The sequence below is a fragment of the Trichoplusia ni genome, chromosome 27 (genome assembly GCF_003590095.1).
Source record: "Trichoplusia ni isolate ovarian cell line Hi5 chromosome 27, tn1, whole genome shotgun sequence".
Classification (NCBI taxonomy): domain Eukaryota; kingdom Metazoa; phylum Arthropoda; class Insecta; order Lepidoptera; family Noctuidae; genus Trichoplusia; species Trichoplusia ni.
The window spans coordinates 1637932-1659906 of record NC_039504.1 but is presented as its reverse complement, the minus strand read 5'-3'; positions in this window follow the sequence as shown (position 1 = coordinate 1659906).

The window sequence follows — 21975 nt, the reverse complement described above, 5'->3', positions numbered from 1 at the left end:
CCGGACAATTACGTATAAGCCCGAAACATACCGCCTGCTCCCCGATCTTGAATATTAAAATGGCGATACATAAAAAAATTGCGCTGTACTGAAGACAAAGTCTTCCCGAGAGCATAGTGCAGCCTAAGCCCGGCTTTGTGCAAACATTCATTCGTGCCCACCCCACTTCAAACGACGTCTATCCTTAAAAGGGAGGAGAAAATTATCTCGTGAATAAATTATATTTTCCCCCTTTATGAAGACAGTTGAAGTGCATTTTCGTTCATGTTTTTTTTTCTCGTCTGACTTAGATCAAAGACATTGCAGGAATTCCGGCCATGAGCCCGTGACCCCGCAAAAATAAAATGAATAAAGAATTTAATGTGACTTGATGTCTTGGGATAATAACGTTAAAGTGCTATAGAATGTTTCCCGAGCGAATTGTTTGTTTTTTTAATTCTATTTGCCTGTCGAAACCGGCCTTTGGTCTTGTTTAAAATGCGGGGTGTTTCGGACAATAATATTGTGATGTTTTTTGTAGCAATCGGTGACTCCAGTCTAAGTAAATCATATTTTATGCGTATTCGCAAGAAAATAGTGAGTAGAAATAGAGAAAATAGTATATGGCGCTTCTTTGATGTTCGACCGTCCAATTCAATGAATATTTCAAGATAGCCAGGCGAGATAGCGACGGACCTATGCGTAAAGAGAAACGAAAAGCTAGATATAAATAAATACGTCTTTCGCGTGATATAGGTCCGACATTTCTGAGTAACATCACGTTGTCTTGTTTCATGTAATGAAATCATTAAATGTACCATATGAACCAACAATCGATTACCTTTTGCTCGCTAGTTCGTTTAAATTTTCGAAGTCAGTGTTCCGTTTGATTCAATTTATAACAGGACAGCCGTTGCTAGCCGACCGAGCGAAATTCCTGTAGCCAGGGCAACTGCACGGTCCCCGCTCTTTGATTTACGCCAGTCCCTTTGCCCCCGCAAAACTGAATACGATTATACTGCAAAAAGGACTAATCGTTAATGTGGTTCTCAAAAGCGGTCACGGGACGACATCGCTTCACTAGAATGTGCTAATAACGATGGGCAGATATGGAGCGCTGTAGAGGAGGGCTAGGTTTAAATTAAAATCATCCCTTTACTTTGAAGAATTGGTCGGGAGGGTATTTAATACCGCCGTTTCGAATATTGGTGTTTTCGTGAGTGGGTTGCGTATAATTGGCGAATTTTATACTCAGATGCCTTTTGTCGTTGGTTATTGAGTAACTCGAGCGTCCCTTCGTGAAATTGCTTTGAGAAATGAAAAATTTGGTGATAAAGTGGTTTGGTAATTTTGTTTTTAGTATTGTATTTCGTGGGTTATCTCTCTTTGATGTTATTGAATTGAGTTGCTATGGCATCAATATATCTATATCTGTAATCGTTTCGGTTCAAGTTTGTCTCGGTTTACATAATGCGCTTCTTTGGATTTTTATTTGATTCTTTATTTTTTAGTTCAAAATTACAACCCCTTATGGGATTATACCTTAATTCAATATCTATTTTATTTTTTCCAAATTCATCGGCACCTCTACGAATAATCACGTTTGATAACAAAGCATTTACAATTGTAATACAATTGCTAACATAGATTTGCCTGTAAAGGCCCATTCACACAAGGGTCTCCAAACAGTGAATCGATCGGTACGTATTCAGGCTCGGTGGCCGCTCACCTCCTGCTTTGTGTTTACATCGGATAATAGATTCTGATGGAGATTACACCAATTTGTATTAGTGTTAGGACCTAAAAATTTTCAAGGAAATACGTTCCTCAAAATCCGGATATTTCGCCTCGAAACTAATTAAACAAACAAAAACCGATGCACAGTAATTGTAGCGCACCACCGGCACCACATAAGTAGATGAAGAAACTTCACGAAGTTGAAAGCTAGTAAATTGAAAACCACAGCGGGCCCGCATCGCTCACCGCATCGCTTTGAGGGGATAAAAACACGAACGAAATGAAAATAGGTTAAATGCGCCCTCGGGGGCCAGAGGTCCCAGATATAGGTTTTTGTATCAACAGACGAAGGCCCGTTCCCTTATAAAAATTTAGCAACGCATTCAATTGAAACTATTGGTCAGTCACGTATCAATTGTTCCATTTTTTACGTGATTGTGAGAATGAATTTACCTTTTTCTCGCTAAAGGTTAATAATATTAACTTTTTGTAACACCCTCGCATGTTTAGTGCTTGGTTAGCTTTGATAGCGGAGATTGTTCACGAGAATGTTTAGTTTGTTTTCGTTTACAATTTTTTTTTATCTTGTCTCCCGTATTGATCTCAATGTAAGACTGTTAAAGGTAGGTATAGTCAGCTATTTTAATATAGAAATATTTAATACCTAACTTCTTTGTAGGTCCCTAATATCATGCCACTGATGGCATCTTTACCGTCTGCTAAAAGCGTCTTCATAAAAAATAAAATACAGAAAACGGTCGCAATTGAACAGAAGTCAGACGCCGTTCACGATGTTTGTTAAGTCGCAAAGAGCAGCCAGAGGCCTTTGACGAGCATAAAGGAAATGTAAGAAATCGCATGAATGGCCAAACTAATAAACAAGTCGAGACGATTTTACTGAGAGCTGAAGGCGTATGAAGATGTCTGTATTATGAAGAATATAACACTATACATAGGTACTTACCTATTTATAGCGCTATGTTTATAAAATTTGAGTATTGTTTGAAAAATACTTGTAGTTCTTTCACATGACATATAAATGCCAGCTGTTGCAAACTTCGTTAAGAATAATCCTGAATTCGAAAATCTGAAAGGATGTCTCCATGAATTCAAATTTCTAAACGCTTTAAACTTAAGGTTTGTCTAAGCATAGTCTTATTCATAGTTTTACGTTTATTAATAAACCAATAAAATCAAAGTACGTTTAGTGATTGATAATCCTCTAACCCAAAATCTATTTAAGTTCAGTAAATACAGCGCTAAACTCTAAACAAAGTCCTGTAAATCCTTTTAAATCCGTGTCTGCCCATCATCTGTCCAAACAATCTGCTTAGAACCGACACACGAATGCTTCAGTTGATACGTCAAGAAAACTTAGGGTATTCCTTAATTAGGGAGGCTTGGCGGCGCTTGCTAAATAACGCCGATTCCGAGCACCGTTTGTAAGGCTTAGAGTTGGCTCCAGTAATCCCTCCCCAACCCACGTATCGTACAGAACCGATGTGAAATAGAAAATTACTCTTATTAGCCGACTTCAAACGCAGGCTTTCAATGTAGGAATGCGACGAAATAGTTGACATTTTCTCGTGTTTCGATTACGGGTTTTGAAGTTAAATAGTTCGTATTGTTGGGGTAGATAGGTGTCTTGTTAGTAATATAAAAGGATATAGGGCTAGTCAAGTTTGGTATGGTATAAGCATAAAATAAGTGTTTCTGAGTAAAATTAATTTAACCTTTATAAGAATGCTGTAACATTTCGAGAAAACTCTCTAATCTTAAAATGAAGAATATATTTAATATTAAGCTAAAAGTTGGAGGTTACGTCACACAAATGTTTACAAAACATGGTCTCTTGACTCTTGAAACTTATTTTAACCTTGCCTATTTTTACTAAACCCTGAGTCGAGGTCGTACAAACAAAGAAATTTAAGTCAATACCTTAAAAAAGTCTTACAAAAATAAGGAACTGTTAGAAGGACAAACACGAACAGCTATTTATGGGTCATAATCCGTGGGATTTTGCGGGTTAAGTCCGTCCAGCTATCGGTAGTCGTCATCAATCTTGCTCAGACCCGCATAATCACAGAAAACGTAACCGTGGATTATATGCCGACCTCAATTTTTAAGCGATGCCATATGTCTTATACTAGGCTGTATTCGTTCGGGAAAGGACGGGACGGCGCTATTAATCACAATCCTTCCTCCGTCTTATAAATTAGAATATTTGTTTTTCTGATCGGGGTTTTCTTGTTGGATAGTAAGCAGTTTTTCAGGGCTTTGTTTCGAATTCAGGATGTTTTTGTTTCGGGCGATAAAAGTTTGCAATAGAATTGGTTTTTGCTTTGCAAAGATTTGGGAAAACTTGACAGAACAAAATGCTTAAATTCTTCGTAGTCAATATGTTCATTGTATTTTAGCGTATAAAAGGTTTAGGACTGATCTCAATCTCTCATTACGATACTTGATATATATTTATACCTAAAACTCTTTACCGACGTCAAAATTAAAGCGAACTCATAAAACTTTTACGAAACTATTATCAAATCAAACAACTCAAATATTTTCCCCGAAAATTGGCTGCTTAGGGCAAGTTAAGGGTGAAAGGACGTTATCTCAGTTACGGAATGTGCTAATAACGAGATCGAAAAACCCTGTCAAGATAAAGTCAGAGCTTCAGAGGGTGAATTTTAATTAAATGCGTCTACGGACATTAATGAGATGAAAGTGGAGTTGCCCTTTAATCGTGATTTGTTTGTCCTAACGGCAGAGGGATCCGTGCTATGAGATCAGATAAATACAAAGACTTTGTTACTTCTTAGGTTACCTTATCGAAGGAAGTTTGTTTACATGCTTTCAAATCGGCCTAATTAGTTCGTCTTATTGAAATACTTTCGGAGATCTGGTCTTCGTTAACCCTTCTAGAAACTTCTATTTTATGTGGTAGAAATTGGACTTCTTATCTGGATTCGAAACCCGATAACCGAAAGGAGAAGTTTAGGATTTCAACTAAAAGTGTTAAAGTTGGTATTAGACTTACTTAAACTTGATTCACATTTGAGTATTTCCAGGTATGACCAGTTAACTCCATATATAAGTGGGTCCGGTGGACCTGTGATTGGGTTCTGTTTTTACCATTTGAGTACGAAAACCTAAAAATGGCTTCTATCGTGATTGACAATTTTGTCTACTGCCCAGTCATTTTTAAAATAATGTTGTATTCAGATCAGTTTAACATAATCGTCATTGCTGGTTTGAAATCCTACTCTATACTAATGTATAAAGCTGAAGAGTTTGTTTGTTTGTTTGAACGCGCTAATCTCAGGAACTACTGGTCCAAATTGAAAAATTATGTTTGTGTTGAATGGACCATTCATCGAGGAAGGCTTTAGGCTATGAACCATCACGCTGCGACTAATAGGAGCTAAGATACAATGGAAAATGTGAAAAAAGCCGGGCAGGTACACCTAAATCATAACTTATATTTCTACCCACGGGGACGAAGTCGCGGGCAACAGCTAGTCTGATACTAAAACTATTATACTATTCTACTCTCTCATCCGAAAGCCATTCCACTTATGCTTGTAAGTTAAGATTAACATTTGTGAAATTCATTCTACGATTTGCCAAGGCGTCGATGTTTTAAAAGCTAATGTTTAGGAGGAGGATGCATTCTTGGGTAATAACGAAATCGAAAAAAAATATTAACTTTAACTTAATGGAAAATTATCTGTTCAATAAATCTGAAGCTTGGAAAATTCGCAATCCCGGTAGTAAAGCAAACTTAAATAGAATAAATAACTCAAGGGTCGCATAAGGAGACTTTAACACAACACCTGACTGCAAGATTAGTATACAATATGCAAGAAGCAGGTTTAAGTGGTAACGCGTGGACCCTATCAAAATTTCACATCCTCGACCCGGAAAAAGCGAAAAAAGGTTTTGACAAAACGGTGTCGTTCCTACTCTCGTGCCTTAAAAGGATTCCGTACTTTCGATCTCAGTGGGACAATAAACCTATTTCTTTTTGTTTTATCTTTCACTTCAGTAGTGCGTCTGAAGAATGATGTTCGGGTCCGAGCTTCGGATCTTATTATTTGTTTTGTGATATACGAGCGCGTTTCTGTTTGACCGGATCGTGTGTCAAATGTTACTGGACGTGCTACACTGAATATGTAATGCGGGAGTCAATATTCTGTTGCCTATTGGATATTGCGTACTTCGTAAATATCAAGATATACGCAGAACTCTTGTCCATATGTGTACTGAGATGTAGAGATATAGATCGACATTATAGCCATATAGATTTTGAAGCATTTCTTTTCTTTGAAAATGACAAAAAATTTGTTTGTTTTTTTGTTCACAACAAACGTTAAAAACGTTAATATCAGCATGAATTTCGTGACAAAATTCCTCAAATTCCCAGAACAGAATGCTACTTAACATCGTCAACGTTCAAAAGGAGTACAATGTTCAGTTAAAACAAACCCTCTCTATGTTACACTAGAAACAAAGACATGTTCACTTAAAAGGGGAGGTTTGTTTGCAAGTCGTTCACCTTCTGTCTTTTGCGATCGATTTGTGACACAGTTAGCAAGCCAGCGGTGGCACCTATTCACCCATCCATCATACGGTTAACAAGACTATGTAACATTAAGCGGTTTTGATTGACGTTCCTGCGAGTAATCTTATATTGTTTTTTTTTTGGTCGCATCGAGCTTTTAAAATGTTAAAGTTGTATTATTCATTGATAAAAATATATGTATGACTACGATGCTAGATCGGTGCTACAATGTCAGATTCACAAGGAACAAGGCACTTAAAAATTATTCGTGAAATTCGTAAAATTATACCTTCGTATTCTGGTTTGGTTCATATTTAAATGGTTTTTGGTGTCAAATAGTTCGACTTGCGACCCCGTTGGGTCCGAAATAAGTCACATAAAATCGTGGATAATATCAACGTGAACAACAATATCGACCATTAAATTAAACCCTCAAAAAGACAATAAAACACTACCTAATATTGAAATTAAATTATTAGCATATGAATACGGTATCCTTTCGCATAAAATAGAATGACCTCATAAATCCATTTTTTTATTTGAACCCCTGCAAATGACCCTTGTGTTACCCTCTAGGACACTACAGCATTTTTTACCAAGCCCCCGTTGCATATTTAAACACACCGTTTTGTACAACAAATTGGATTCTTCAATTTGCATTCTTTATTGCTTACAAATAGGTAGGAAGAATGGATGATGGCTGACGAGATTGTGCCGGCTGGTACAAAGAGCACAAAGGTTCGGGAAATGTTTCTTGTACTGACGTCACGAGAGGTTTAGAGAAATGCAAGTGGAATTTATTGAGTTTGTATCAAGAAATAAAGTCATGGCGGCAGTGTTGCAGTGTCCTATGATGAAGAACAAGTGATATAATTGTGTTTTATTGTTGTGCAATATGTTTTAGGAAAGTGCGTGAAAAACTTAAGAGTACCCTTGACCGTAACCCATATAATTTTTTTCATCAAACAATCATCAAAGCACCCTCTTGATTAAATCATCAATATTCTGTTTCAGTGCGCTCTCATTTGAGTATTTTTGCAGATATTCGGTTATTCATGCCCACTTTCACCACCACAACTTTTAAACGGTTCAACGTATTTTTCTCTAAGAAGAATCGTAAACTACTCACAAAATTAACAATCCGTACGTAATCTATGATATAAAAGATAGACAGACAGAAGGACACGTCAAAATTATAACACGTCAACATCTTTTTGCGTCATTTGTAGAAAAAAATTAATAATACAGTCACGTATAAACATTAAATTCACGCATCAAATTTTTGACTACGATACCTAAACTAAGATAAGCAAAGGCTCTCTCAAAAAATGACTTTCCCGCTCACATTTTCCACCTTCATGTTAGTCCTTAAATATTTCAATATAATAATATCTGAGATGTTTGCTGGAGGTGACACCGATCCGACTTAAAATTCATAGCTTAGTGAAGACGCGGCCTTAATACATAACATATGTATTACATAATATAGACTTACACTATACACCACCTTTTAAAGAAAACATGTCGCGGCTGTGGGAGCGAGACAGCGTACACAGCGAAGAGTGCCATCTCTGTTCTACAACTGCAAGAGTTTCTTATAGAAGTGGTGGCTGCCCCACAGGTATCGAAATATTATTCGTGCCTGACTTTGAGATGTGCACGTAAGGGTTGCAGTGACCCAGATTTTGTTATGTCTTGCGTGAGTAAGTAGATTGCTTTTATATACATACGTGTTTAAATAGACCTCCGATATTATTTATGTAGCATTTTCGTGCATGAAAGTTTTCTTCAAGATAACCAGAAATAATATAGGATAGACAATCTTCTTCAAGACCTTTGAGTAAAAATGTTTGTAATACTACAAATAAAATTACTTGTAAATAATAAAAAGGCAACAGGAAAAATATCTCTGTGAAAATATGTCTATTGTTGTTTTAGTTTGCCTATATTTTTGCATTACTTTTATTTTAGACATTTTATTCAATTATATGTCATTTTTAAGTTGGAAATCGACCAGAAAGCCATAATAAAAACATAAACGTATTTGTCCGAAAATGAATAAGAAGACGACTAGTTTAAAAAAACGTTGTCGTAAAATATCGCACATTTGCAATAATTCAGGTACTATAAACATGAACATAAAGTCTCCTGATATTTATTCTCTATTAATGTAAATTATCCTCGATGTGTTCCCGGATCGATAACCTTTAATCCAATTAAGTATTCTGGTGTTTTGTCCCTTATTTTCAATTTGAATTAAGTGTAATTGACACGAACGCTGGCGTGACGATGTTTGTCACAACTCACTGATAGCCAGGCCCTGCCGAAGATAAGTAAGCGTTTTGTCAAATTACAATTAACTTCTAATTTTGTTTGAGTAACGAAATTACTTTAAAAATGCCTTTCAATAATAATACATCAAATTGATGCTCATTTTGTTTATTTTTATATGATTATTACTTCAATTTCATGGAAAATTGAAATTAGAATTCCATGTCTTTTTTTAACTAATTTTGCCTAAATATATTCATAATCAAGGTGATCCTTTGTTAACATTTTACCTCATTGTTAGATTGTAAAATACAGATGAATCGTAATATCGTATCAACAATTATATGAATTCAAAGCTTGAAAGGATTTACTGTGTGTGACAAGCCCGCACATACTTTGAACAGATTTAGTATTGTTATTCAGTGGGCGAAATCATTTGTAAATAAATTGGTAGCAATCATGTAACACAGGTTAATGTATTTGTAAGCACAGTGTTTGTTTAAGTACTGAGTATGGAGTTAAACTTACAAACAATGTAGAAACTAAGTCCCACATAAATCCCTTACTCACCATTCCACATAATTCGACGCGAAACGTACTATAAAGTGACCACAGAACATTACTTTTTCATTCTCACCTCGACTTACAAATTCCGGGCACCGCACACCGCGGCCCCGCAGAGTCGCTACTATTTTTGAAACACAACCACGGCCCTAATTTCGGAGACACCGCGGCCGCCGCAAATCGTAAAGTCGGCTAAGTTAGTGCAACACAAGCCCGTGCCTACATCACACACCCATACAGAACCCTCTACGTAAAACGGGAGTTTTCGCCCGGAATTGTGTTGTAGATTGTTTTAATCTCGCCTCGCAGTCGCGATACGATTTTTTTCGTTTGCACTTTTTAGGTTAACTATATTCTAAACTGCGGACATACGTTTGTGCATTTTATGCTGTGGTCACTGGAAAGTTATTTTTGTTTAAGCGGCATTAAGCGCGGCGCTGTGGACATTACTTCTCATTGCTGTACGCTGGCGAAACTTGTGTTTATTAGAACGATTTACATGAACAATTCCCGGCTATCCTGGGTAATGTGTACTGAAACAGGATGAGAGCAGTGCACTCTCACAACGAATTACTAGGGTCGGGAACGTATAAATTTATTTTTGGTAACAGGTTGACAATGACTCTGAAATACACTTCAAATAATAATAGACCAGTATGAATATGTAACGCCTTACCTTCCACGTGCAGACTAAACTCAAATTGAATTGAACGTAAATATGAAGAACGTTCATACAACCGACACTAATAATTTTGGCTGAAGTTGAAATTCCGGTAGTTGCATGTTAAAGTAAACATTTGGAATGGGCTAGTGGCCACGGGAGCGTGTGACCGTGCATAACTGGGATGGTTTTACGAGGTGGTTCTGTCGACTGGCGAAATATCGCATGCCTAACGGCCTTGAGAAGCTATGACGCCGGAGCAAATTGTTGCGTAAAATGTACAGCCGTAATTTATGACCGGCTTTATAGTATCGTAATACACGTGTGATATAAAGTTTAATAACCACGGTACCAAGTTCTGATATATTGGTCTGGCGGCTTCGGTTCATTTGCACATTGATACAATTTGTACCTTTGCGTGTACCTTTTTTTTGCGTGTCGTAATATGTTGTAGTTACATTGTAGAGTTGCTAGTTATCCTTAGCGTGGATGGTCTAAAATTGTCTTGGTCATCGGAGGTACAAAATTAAAAGTTTTTTTTTCTAATTATGCGTATTAAATTGATGTTAAAATGGATTCAATTTTTTATTTTAATTACAATTGTTTGCCCGCCTGGATGTCGGTTATAGCTGCAAAATCATTACCTTTCTTTACGAACAGTATGTTCCTCCATACCACATTTTATCGAAATCGTTCCAGCCATTTGAGCGGAAAGAAGTAACAAACATACAATCACACTCAAACACTTTCGTATGATTATCTAATTAAGTAAACTTACCAATTTTATGCTATATTTATTACTAAAATGATGTCGATCCATTTCAATTTATTATTCAAATCTTTATGAATATAAATTGTTGATTTAGCCATCAAGAAGCACTGCAAAGGCGAGGTATAACGATTGATTTTTAAAACTTACTCGGAAATGAAACTTGATGTACGGAAAAGCAGTTAAAACTTTGCATCGGCGCAGTTCGTGACCAATTTGTTAGCTGGCACTTATTTCCTAGCTTGCTATTCTCATTAAAATAGAGACTAGACGTCTACACCGTTATAAAACGTTTCCTATTGTTACAATGTAATGTCTTACTATAGCTTCTTTATGATGAAAGAATAGGTGAGTAAATAAGACGTAAATCTATAGAAGAACGATTTGCGTTACACCTGCAAGAATTTAGTTTAAGATTATACACTCCATTAGGCAACAAGCTAAAAGATGTAAGAATATAAAACAATGACAATATTGGGAAATTTACAAGAAATGATAATTGTAACCAACCCAGATTATCTGAAAAGTACCTAAAATTTAATTATAAACGTCATTCACAAAACCTAACTACAATATTTCGAGTACTAGGCGCGCATAAATCCTCTTCGGTATTAAAGTGACTTCGGTTATTAGGGAAAAACATGAAGGTTTAAAAAAATACAGTGGGGCGTACGCAATATGGTTGGCACGGCGTTCTCGTTACGAGTCGGGGCGGCCGTAACTTAGCCAAGTTTATGGGTAAGGTTCGCCGCCCGTCTAAATATTTAGGAAATAATTACATAAGTACCCACAGTGCACATACAGTATGAACGAAATATTGAAGCGGTGCTCCAATAACACTGAATTTCTGACTCTATTTTCGTTTGCGAGAATTAAGTCTTCGTTTGTAGTTTTGCTTTTGTTTCAACTACTTCGGCTTCTTTTATTTTGTGTGAATAATTTATTGAAGAGGGGAAGTTACAGTTGTTTTAACTTCTTACGAGTATTTTGGACTGATTTATCAATAAGACATTTATGAGAGTGAACTATCTGAGCATCTTTGATTACTTATGTTACTGAAAAACGAGGCTTCCAACTTCCCTGTAAACGTAAATACATATAAATTTTGCATTTTTCAAAAACGATCATACGGGACTATAAAATTAGGATAAAAACTATCTAATGTGTACCAAAGTTTGTCCAAATCCATCTAGCGGTAACAAACATCCATCTATCCCAACAAACTCAAACGTTAATAATATTAAAGTAGAATTATTATGTTAACGGAGAGCGCAGCAAATATTTTGAATATTGCAGAAATTTCAGAACTAATTAAAAAAAAAGAATGTTTAAAATTTCACAGCTAGCTGGTCAGCGTGGAACCTGATTGAGTGCCACTAATCGTTCACCTCTCACTAGTTGCTCGCTAAACGAAACGCTTTTAACTTTCAACGATATCGATTAACTTTGCTGCTATGAACGAATAAAATGAACTAAAATCCTTTCCAAACTATTTAAGTTCATGACTAGAGGCTAAAGACTTTTCAACTTAAATTAAATGTCTCCAAAAAGTGTTTGAATTTTTAATCGATTCGTTGACGTCGGACAAAGGTTTGGCGCGCTAAGTTTGATTATCGAATGTCAGTTAATGATACCATTTGTAACGAAAATTTAACGAGCACGTGAAAGTAGTTATGTATTGATGGTGGACGTATCTTATTCAACTAAATGTATTTCTTGAAACGTGCATTGCTTTAAACTTAATCTTTCACCAGATTTTCGCGATCATTGTAGTCAAAATAGCACAAGCATCGCGATAACATTCTGGGTATTAATTAATTCTGTAATATTTTTTGTTTACTTTTGCGATACGCAATTTCTCAGCCGTTTTGTTTTAATTTTTATGTCTTGAAGTATGTACACTGCGACAGCTTACTTGTAAAATAATATCATTTTCGTTTTATTGTTAGAAACGACATATATTAGTTTTATTTCTGTTTTGTGTTGCGGAATACAAACAACGGTGAAACGTAAAAGTAATATATTTATATGAGATTGTTGCCCGCAATTGTGAGCAATAAGTTTTAGGCTTCAGAATAAGCGGATTCGATATTTTTTGGAAACATATTGCGTGTATGATATTTAAAAACATGTTTAGATTACCAGCGGCTTAATTAAATTTATTTAAACCTTTTATAAACATGACTTCATAAAACAATTGAAGGTACAGAGTAGAATCATGGAAGGGAAGGATATCCCCTACAATAAAAAAAAAAACAAATGAAAGTAAATAGTGAAAATTACTTACTTATTCTCATGTAATACTGTAATACATCTGTTAACATTAATACGGTCTATGTTTTGACACACACTCTTCGGTCTGTATCTTACTGAAGGAAAACTGCCTAGATTTGATATTAACTATCGTGGCAATGATTCATTATTAAACGATGTAACGGTTCTCGGGCTCGCGACTCCGCCGCGTCAGCTCATGATTAAGGACTCCGGTTGGGACCGAAACTAGTCGGGCAACCCCGATAAATAAATGAACCTTAACATCGTTTAATAAACTCCCTAGTCCTATCTTCTATACTCTTCCGCTGGTTTAATAGCCCCATGATTTAACAGAGGACACAGGTTGACACGTCCCAGCACTAAACACCGACATGTGTCTGCTACTCCACCATTTTGGACACGGTTCAAGCTTTATTTCCGTTACCATGTATGATTCAAATACAAGCAAGAATTTTAAATTGAATTTTATTTTATTTGATTCTTTGAATCCTGAGAAATGTATCTGCTATTCGAATTTCAGATGGGTGAAGTTTTAGATTTAAGAATAAAAGGTTCTTTAGCTGTGTTCGCTTGCTGCAGATATGCAAGTAATATGTGTTGCGTTGAACTCAATTGTTTAAAAATCGGACAGGGAAAAGAAAGGAGTCTTGCATGCAAACTCATAATAAACGGCGGAGTAAAATTACTTCAACATCCTTCAAAGATATTTATACTTCCTTTTATTTTATAAAATTCAAAAATAAACAGAATAAAAAAATGCTGGTAATAATACAAATGAATCAAAACTTTCTGAAGGCATATTAAAAAAAAAAAACGACAAAATGCTTTTCATAGTCTACTACGGCATTTATTCACAAATATATAATTTGTCGTAAATGATCAACCATTTGGAATATTTTTTTGGTCTTTATTTTACTTTGGACTATATTTTGAAGTCAAATGAACATATAACATATAACAATAACGGTATGGGTGACTGACTATCACTTCACTTCATATTGAACCTGTAAGGTAACGATACGTATCACGTCTAAGGGATCAGTTAATAGTCGCAACAAGACACCGGCTTGTCGCCACGTCTGTTGCCGTTTCCACAAGCAGTTATTGCAATTAGGGAACAACTGTATTACGCTAATGTAATTACTTGTACAATTTCATTAGCAAGTTTGTGCCCGTCCGTACACTGCCTTTGAATCACGTTTGAATAATAATTTGTGGTGTACAATAATAATAATACAGTATTCTAGTTGGTTATGCATTTATCTGTTATTGTGGTTTGATTACAATGTAAATCGATTTAGTTTTATTGGTGCATTTACCGCAATTACATTCTTCGTTTGTTCTGTGTTTTCTTTATTAGGTCTCAATACCTAGAGTAAAGAAACCCTATAGCAAAGGCACATGCTGACTCCCCAACTGTCTATCAGATTTTTTTTTTCCAAATACCCTATTGCAAAAATTGACAAAACACATACGATAGATTATCCACAAATATACACAAAAGAAAATAAACCGAATATTGAATTCCAAATAAAAAAACCATAACGCACGACCGCCAGTCATTGATTCAAAACCAAAACATAAACGAAGCCGGTAATGAAAACAAAACACATCGGGCACGCCGATGTCTCCTATCCGCATTGTCTGTTAAATTTTTAACAATCGCTCGTTTGCCGTGTGTTCCCAAAAGATTTAGTTCGCGTACGAACCGGGCCGTGCCACTGTAAATAGAGGCTTGTTTGTAAACGCCCTAACTCTCCCAGGTTAAGTTTTGGGACGTGATGGGGCGATGTCGAACATTGCTGGAGGCCTACTACCATAGCATACACCTTAAAGCTGTTCTATTTCAGTTGTAGAAGCGAGAAAGAGAGCTCTACGCGGTATAGCGGCATCACTTTCAAAGTTGTTACTTGGTTGATTTAAGAGGCAATGGTAGGCCCCCAGGTCTCAATTTTTATCACGAATCCTGAGTAGTCATTCAGTATCTCTCGGGAAGAGAACGATACTAAATTACCTGTTTGTACCTACTGTTAATAAAATTGTTTGGTGACCCGTTTTCTGTTTAGTTGGCAAAGTAATTGTCTCGTGTACTTTGTTTTTCGTTACGGGAAAATTGTTTTCTTTATGACGTACATCATCCATTTATTGCAGAGGTTTGTATAATGTTTCTTTTTTGTATTTAATAGTCTGTGTAGTAAAATATAATAAATAGCGTTTTCGTATATTGTTTTACATTAGAAGTACTTTCGTGTATAGTAAATAACCGATAAATTTTTATCAATAAAATTCCAGTAAAACTTATTACTCGTATTTTCTTTAAAAAACATTTGCTCCAGTTTTGTTTTTTTCATTTAGCGTTTGTCGTTTGAATGTTAGTGCCTATCACCCTTAATCCTAAGTTCATTTATTCTACCTTCCTAGTCCCACTCACTCTAAGTAAATTCAGTTACGTGACCTTAATTAAGAAAAAAAGGCAACATCCTTACGCAGGTAGTTTTTTATTTTGAGGTCAAACGTATAAGATTCATGATTCTAATCAAAGTGTAATTAAAGGAAAAGGAAACCACTGAATACTGTTAGGTTTATGTAACCGTTAATTAAATTGCTTACGCGATAACAACCTTTATTTATGAGAGGGAAGAAGTTATAATTGGTTGCAGTATTTTTCCATTTACTTTAGCAATTTCTACCGGTACTGTTATATAGCTGTTTTAGTTTAGATTTTGTTTCATAATAATTTGGAAATCTTAGATCGGTAATAAAACCTTGGTAATTTTAAAACTATTTCAAAGATAAAAATTACAAATTGCGTTAAAAAGAGTAAGTTAAACAAGCGAATTTAATTTACAGTTTGAAAGTTACAAGTTGGTGAGTAAAGTCTGGTTCTATTTGGAAGCGTAATTCGTTGAAATAAGTTTCGAAACGCACTTTCTGAGCCGATATTGGAGTCTTTTGGAGAAATGTGCGATAAGGCGGCACTATTATTTTATTAACACAGTCCGCATTCACTTAGCTTTAGTCAAGTGAAAAGAAATTTCATCTATTTACTTTGGCCGGTCCCAGCTATTGGGTTCAGGCCGCTTTCATTCGTACTCTCCCACGTTAAGTGGACATACTTAAGTGCTGTTTGGTCAGGAGGGATTTACCTTTGCTCTTTTCCCTTCAACCTTATCCCACTCAATCAGGAGCGAAGCTTAACTCTTAAAACGTTTTTGCTTCGTAATTTTTCGTCGCTTATTTTCCTTTTTATTGTTATATCTGTGACGGTCTCAAAATGAGAGGAAATTGTTATATGGGTATATGAGTCGCATGAAGTATTAATAAATCGTTGCCACGGTGATCGGAGACAAACGTTACGAGTAGAACTTTGATCTGCAAGACACTTCTTTTTGACAGTTCGGGGAAATAGCAAATTGATTCTAGATCATAATGTTATGAGAATATGTTTCCTCAGAGATACATCATTATGTAATAACCACACATTCTACGTGTGCTTTTGTTTCTTTAGCCTTATCCATTGAAATAAAATACGCTTGTTGCAGCTTTTTTTTTCGTAGCCATCAAATTAAGTCCAAAGAATCGTCGCATATATTTCACGCTTTGAAAGGGTTGACCCCAAGCCAAGGCCGAATGTTCCAACCGCAGCTATTTTGTTATTTGTCGTTTGTATTCAGGTATAGCACGTACCGTGGACACGGGACTTCACTTTGCTCCTTTATTTTTTCCTCATAGTTCTCGTGCGAACGTTTCCGGCGACTGTTTTTTGTAAAGGAAACTCTGCGATGGATCCCCCTGCAGCCAGTTAGCTCACGTTATGTAGAATGACTGCAAAATGTGTCACGCATTCGTCGGGGGTTTTGTCATGGACTCGTGGATGTGAATTCAAAGCATTCGCGAAGTGTTTGTGTAATACGATAAATAGAAAATGTGTTGATGTTTGCATTTTGCTTATACCTACATACATGGTTTAGATTATATGCTCACCCTTTTTGCTGGCTTTTTCTCTATTTCGATATTCAGTCAGTTCTCATAAGACAGTTTTTGTTTGATAATATATTCTCGTGTATAAACCTACAAACTGGAGGAATTAACAATATTCAATTAGACTCTAAAGTTAATTCTAGCTTTGAAACCTCAGTTGCCATGTATTTGGACATTCAGATCGTCAAACCCTTTGCTAAGATGTTCAAGTAAACACTGGGGAGCTCTTGCCGTAAACCCGATATGTTTGTTAGCTCATGAAAAACACACTAACCCATTTTCCTTGAATGTCTTGCAGCGTAGGAAAACAAGCAGCTGACATGTTGGTTTTTGGGTCACTACAGACAGATCCACAGACTTAAGTGGATTCAATGTGGATTTGTGAATTACACAGTGTTTGAGACAATACTGATTAAAGTGGTCTTGTTAATTGGACTGGGGTCTGAATTTTGAGGTCCGTTATAAACATCTAATTCAAATGGGAAACGTTGAAAATTTATCACAAAGCATGTTGTGTATTTAGTGCCCAATTTTGAAAAATACTGTCCACATAGAAATGTAAAATATGAACCAGCGATAAGCAAACAAAAATCTCGCAGACTTAAACTCTTGTATCCTACCAGATATTTCGTAGAAGGAATATTGTAGTGAAGAAAACAAGATTGTAGTAAATAATAACTAAGGAATAGAGAGAAATCCATTTGATGCACGTCCCAAAGCGTCTTATTTTCGCTAAATCTTGTAGTTTTCTAAACGTATTTATACATATTTTATCTGGGCATGTGTGTTTAGGGTAAGAATTTCAAGAAATCGATACAGGAACCTTTACGTGGGTGCTTCCTCACATTTAGTATTCGGATCGCGATCCGAGTGTGTTTCGCTCTCCTCCGTCGAAAAGGTACTCTATAATTTTATTTTCCGACCAAAATGTAGTTACCGAAGTAACTGATACTTTTTTTAAAGATATTTCACATGTTGTTTATGTTGCATGGTGAATTGTGTTTTGGGGAAAAATTGATGTGATCCTATTGGAATGGGTATGTTTATGTCACAACCATCGTGTATTATAACAATTTACATAACTTTTACATTTCAGTAAGACCCTTCTTACATGACCGATAGAGGTGTAAAACGTTTTTTTTTTCAATGTTGTATTAAAACTTTAGGTATCTTTGGCTGTTTTTCAGTCTTCACTTAAAGTTTTTCTTCTAATTAAATATTATTGCAGATACTCCTATCAAAACCACTTTTTTATTATAGGTCTTGTTACCAACCAAGGGGTCAAACCGGGATTCTGTTAATAAGGCTGCACAGTCTGTCCACATGTCTGTCTTAAAGGTTTATCTTGTAACCGCAACAGATAGACAGTCGAGATTTTCAAACATGCAATTATTTTTTTATTGTATTTTTTTACTTAGCATCATGAGTCCGACTCGCACTTGACTGTCTTATTACGAGAAACAAGAATAGAACAACCACATCACACAACTCTTTTACCGAATTACAAATGTTTGCCAATCCCAATGTTTGATTTTACCTACGTACGCAAAAACTGCGTAACATTTAACATTACCGGGAGCACATGTTTCGGGTAACAGCGACCCGATCCATATCCGTCACGACACTAACAAACGATCCTCAAACGATAAGAACTTCTTGTCACGTGCCTTGACTTTCACCCGACTTTGTTTACCAAATGTTTGTAACCAATGTTTGACTTGTCTCGTTTGATTTTTGACGTCACTGTATGTGAAGTTTGTCGTAGCGAATGAATGCTCTTTGAGTAGTTTTGGAGTCCTATTTTATATGGAATTTTAAAAGAAATATATTTGTATGTGTTCTAGTCAGAGTTGAGAAGTTATTTTACATTTTTTTTGCTCAACTTTGTCGCGCGTGTCTCTATTTCTAGATAGATGTGCTTCTTAAAATAGATGTATGCCTATAAGAATCTGATTTATTTACCTGTGAGGCATTTAACAGTTACTAAAAGTCTTTGCTTGACCGATCGTGCTTAGTACTCTATCAATTAAATGGTCCGAGAAAGCTGGAAAGGGTTGAAATTCTATTTTTAGTAGCATTGGGTGTCATTTTTAATACATACTATACTTGTTTTAAAGCTGAATACAAACAAGCCTATCTTTATCAGCCCCAATCAGTTAATTTGTACACTACTCAATAATTCAACGGAATCGCTTCGCTGTAATGGTTTCAATTCAGTAATCTGCTTAACGTGGTTTTCAATAAATTAATTTTAAAATCATGTCCTCAAACTGCGGAAAAATAATTTTTAAGGTTATAAATTATTTTATTTCTGTGTAGTTGCATCTGACATGTGTTGCGATGCCATGTTAAGAATGTAGCAGATCCAGTGTTTTTCGGGTAACTTACTGTTTTGATTCGCAAATTACAACAAAGTTTCTTTACTGAGTATTGTTTTCGGGAAGTACGGAGGACAAATAAACAAACATCTGTTTTAGACATAAAAGACACTTATCAATAATATAATAAGAATATTGTAGAGTTTTCTAAAGTTCAAAGGTATAATATATTTCAATAAAATGAAATGTCATTTGGTTTGTTTTTCATGCGTGGACTTGGAGACACGAGCACGTCCTCTGACATTTTATTTTATAACAGAATGACGTTTTTATTAAAACAATGAACTAGACGGTGAACAGACTTTATGTACACAGTCTACGGGCTCCATTACTTTGATGTAGAGATACCAGTTTAAAATGAATAAATCTTCAAAACTAACTTGAATGTCAGACAAGCAATTTCATTTTACGCGGCTACTAGAAAACTTTACGAAAATAAAACGTTGAACGTCGACCGTGAAACGTCAAATATTAGGATTAAAAGCTGGAAAATCGCCTGTTCTTTGTTACAAGGGAAGTATTTTTCGAAGATTACGTATAATTTAGTTTATCAGATCAACGGCTAATCTAGTATTCAAGGCTGGCGGTAAAGGTACGTTGTGTGATACGATAACATCAGATTCGGTTTGTCAGTCTATGAATATAATTTGAGAGATTTATATAACGGCTCCACGGCCCTGACATCCAGTTGCGGAAATTTATTCAATGCTACCAACTGATCCTTATATAAAATCGAATATAACGAATAGACTTTCTTTACCCATTGTTGCGTATATTATTGGCGACCCGGATTTGTGATTGTTAGGATTTCGGTCTGCTTTTATGTCACACCTTTATTGGATTCCAGAATTACGATCCAGGTTAGGTATATTCTTTTAGATTTGAATTATGACCCTCTATATTCCGTACCAAAATGGTAAAAACAGTAACTTGTTACTAAGGTTCTGTTGTCTGTCTATCTGTTTGTCTGTTCGCTTTGTTACTAGGCTTTTTCTTATGAACCGCAATATCTACCGATGAAATTTTCACATGGAACGAAACTATAACAACAAATACTTAAAATAGATGAAGTTAATCAAGCTAGTACGATTATGAATATGATGAGTGATCAATATTACTCTGTTTATTTGTATAGAAAAGCCTGCGTTGCGAGTCTTGAATTAAACTTGAGCGGTTTTGATCAATTCATGAACCGCTCTAACTTTGTACATTTTATTACGCAATACAACCCAAACAAGGTCCATGCATTACTCTATTGTCAAATAAGTTCTTTCTTGAAACACTTTAATAAACACACTGCATTTTACGAGCAGTCATTTAGAGAGGATCTTACCTACCCTACATCAATATTACCCAGACCTTACTTCACCCCATGGATACACTACGAAGATACTCCCGAACAATGGCACAGATAAATCCCTTCTATTATGGTTTCATCAATCCAATAATGGTACTCGTATAGGCGAACAGCCGATGGGTTAGCACTAAATACGGGGTATCGTTCGCAATGAAATTTACTAGAGGGGAGGAAGACACATAGCTGTGGCCTGTTAATTTATGGCATGTTTTTTGTACACGAGCCCGGCTAATGGCATTAAATGGGTCTTTGAACTGGCCGACATTAAGTAAAGTCTATTCTAACTTTGATTGTAAATAAGCTGCCGTTTCGGTTATAACCTCTCTTATTGACAATACGCCTACGATGAGAGAGCAATGGCCTCCCCAGTTTTGGACAAAGTTTCAGAACTCGTATTATTAAATCTTGTCCAATACATGTGTAGTCAAGTATTAGAGTTTACATTTTTATTTCCTTATTAAAAAAAGGTTTTTGGCAAAAATATTAATCATTATTTCAAGCCCGTGTTAATATGAAAATATTACGACTACAACTTTATTCTAATAGCTTAGCTTTATTATTAATCGCTACGAACATTACTACGATTGTTTTTCAAGTTCCTAATACAACTCGAGACTAGTAAATACTTCGTTACTTAATTCTCAAGCGCATAGTTTCATATTGATCAACTAACCGACAGAAATACAGTCCAGGAACGCAGACGCCGGTCACTCTTCATGGAATTATGTTTAGTTCGACGGCATTCTATACAACCGCATGCAAACGTGAACTCCCGACACCGAATCATCTTGATTCAGGAGTTGTCTTCGCCGCAAAACTGTCAAATGCCGCTATGCTAATGGTATCTATCAATTTAGCATGAATTTAGAGAGCAATACGTTGAAAAATATATAGTAATCAAAATAGTAGCCTATTGTTTAAAACCCTTAACTTTGAACGTATCAATAAACTTGTAATTCAAGACAAAAAGAGTTATATTTGTAAAATATTTAAAAAGTAAAATATTATATCCATAATCTCTTTCATTTTTCAAAATTCAAACCATGATATTGGCATTTGAGAATCCGTGTCAAAAATTAAGAAAAAAATTTTACTTGCCAATCTAGTCACCCAGTTTTGTTTTTCATTTTTATTCCAGTGGCTCTTAATTAGCCTTTTCACCCTTCGACACGGTAGACCTCGTTCGGGGGTTAATTATTAGGTCTGGAGTGAAAGGGAGATGTAGAATAAATACGCTTTTTAGTAACATTGAGTAGACTTCAGTGAATATTTTAATTTTATAGCAATCACTCGCAATATAGCTCTAATAGTAATTTAGGTAGTAAATATCATAATAATCATTGAAACTGGAAAATCGATATTATTAATTAAATGAAAACAAACTTCTGGTAGAAGTTGAAACTAATTTGATTTGCGGTGTTAGATGTCAGGCCTATTTTACAA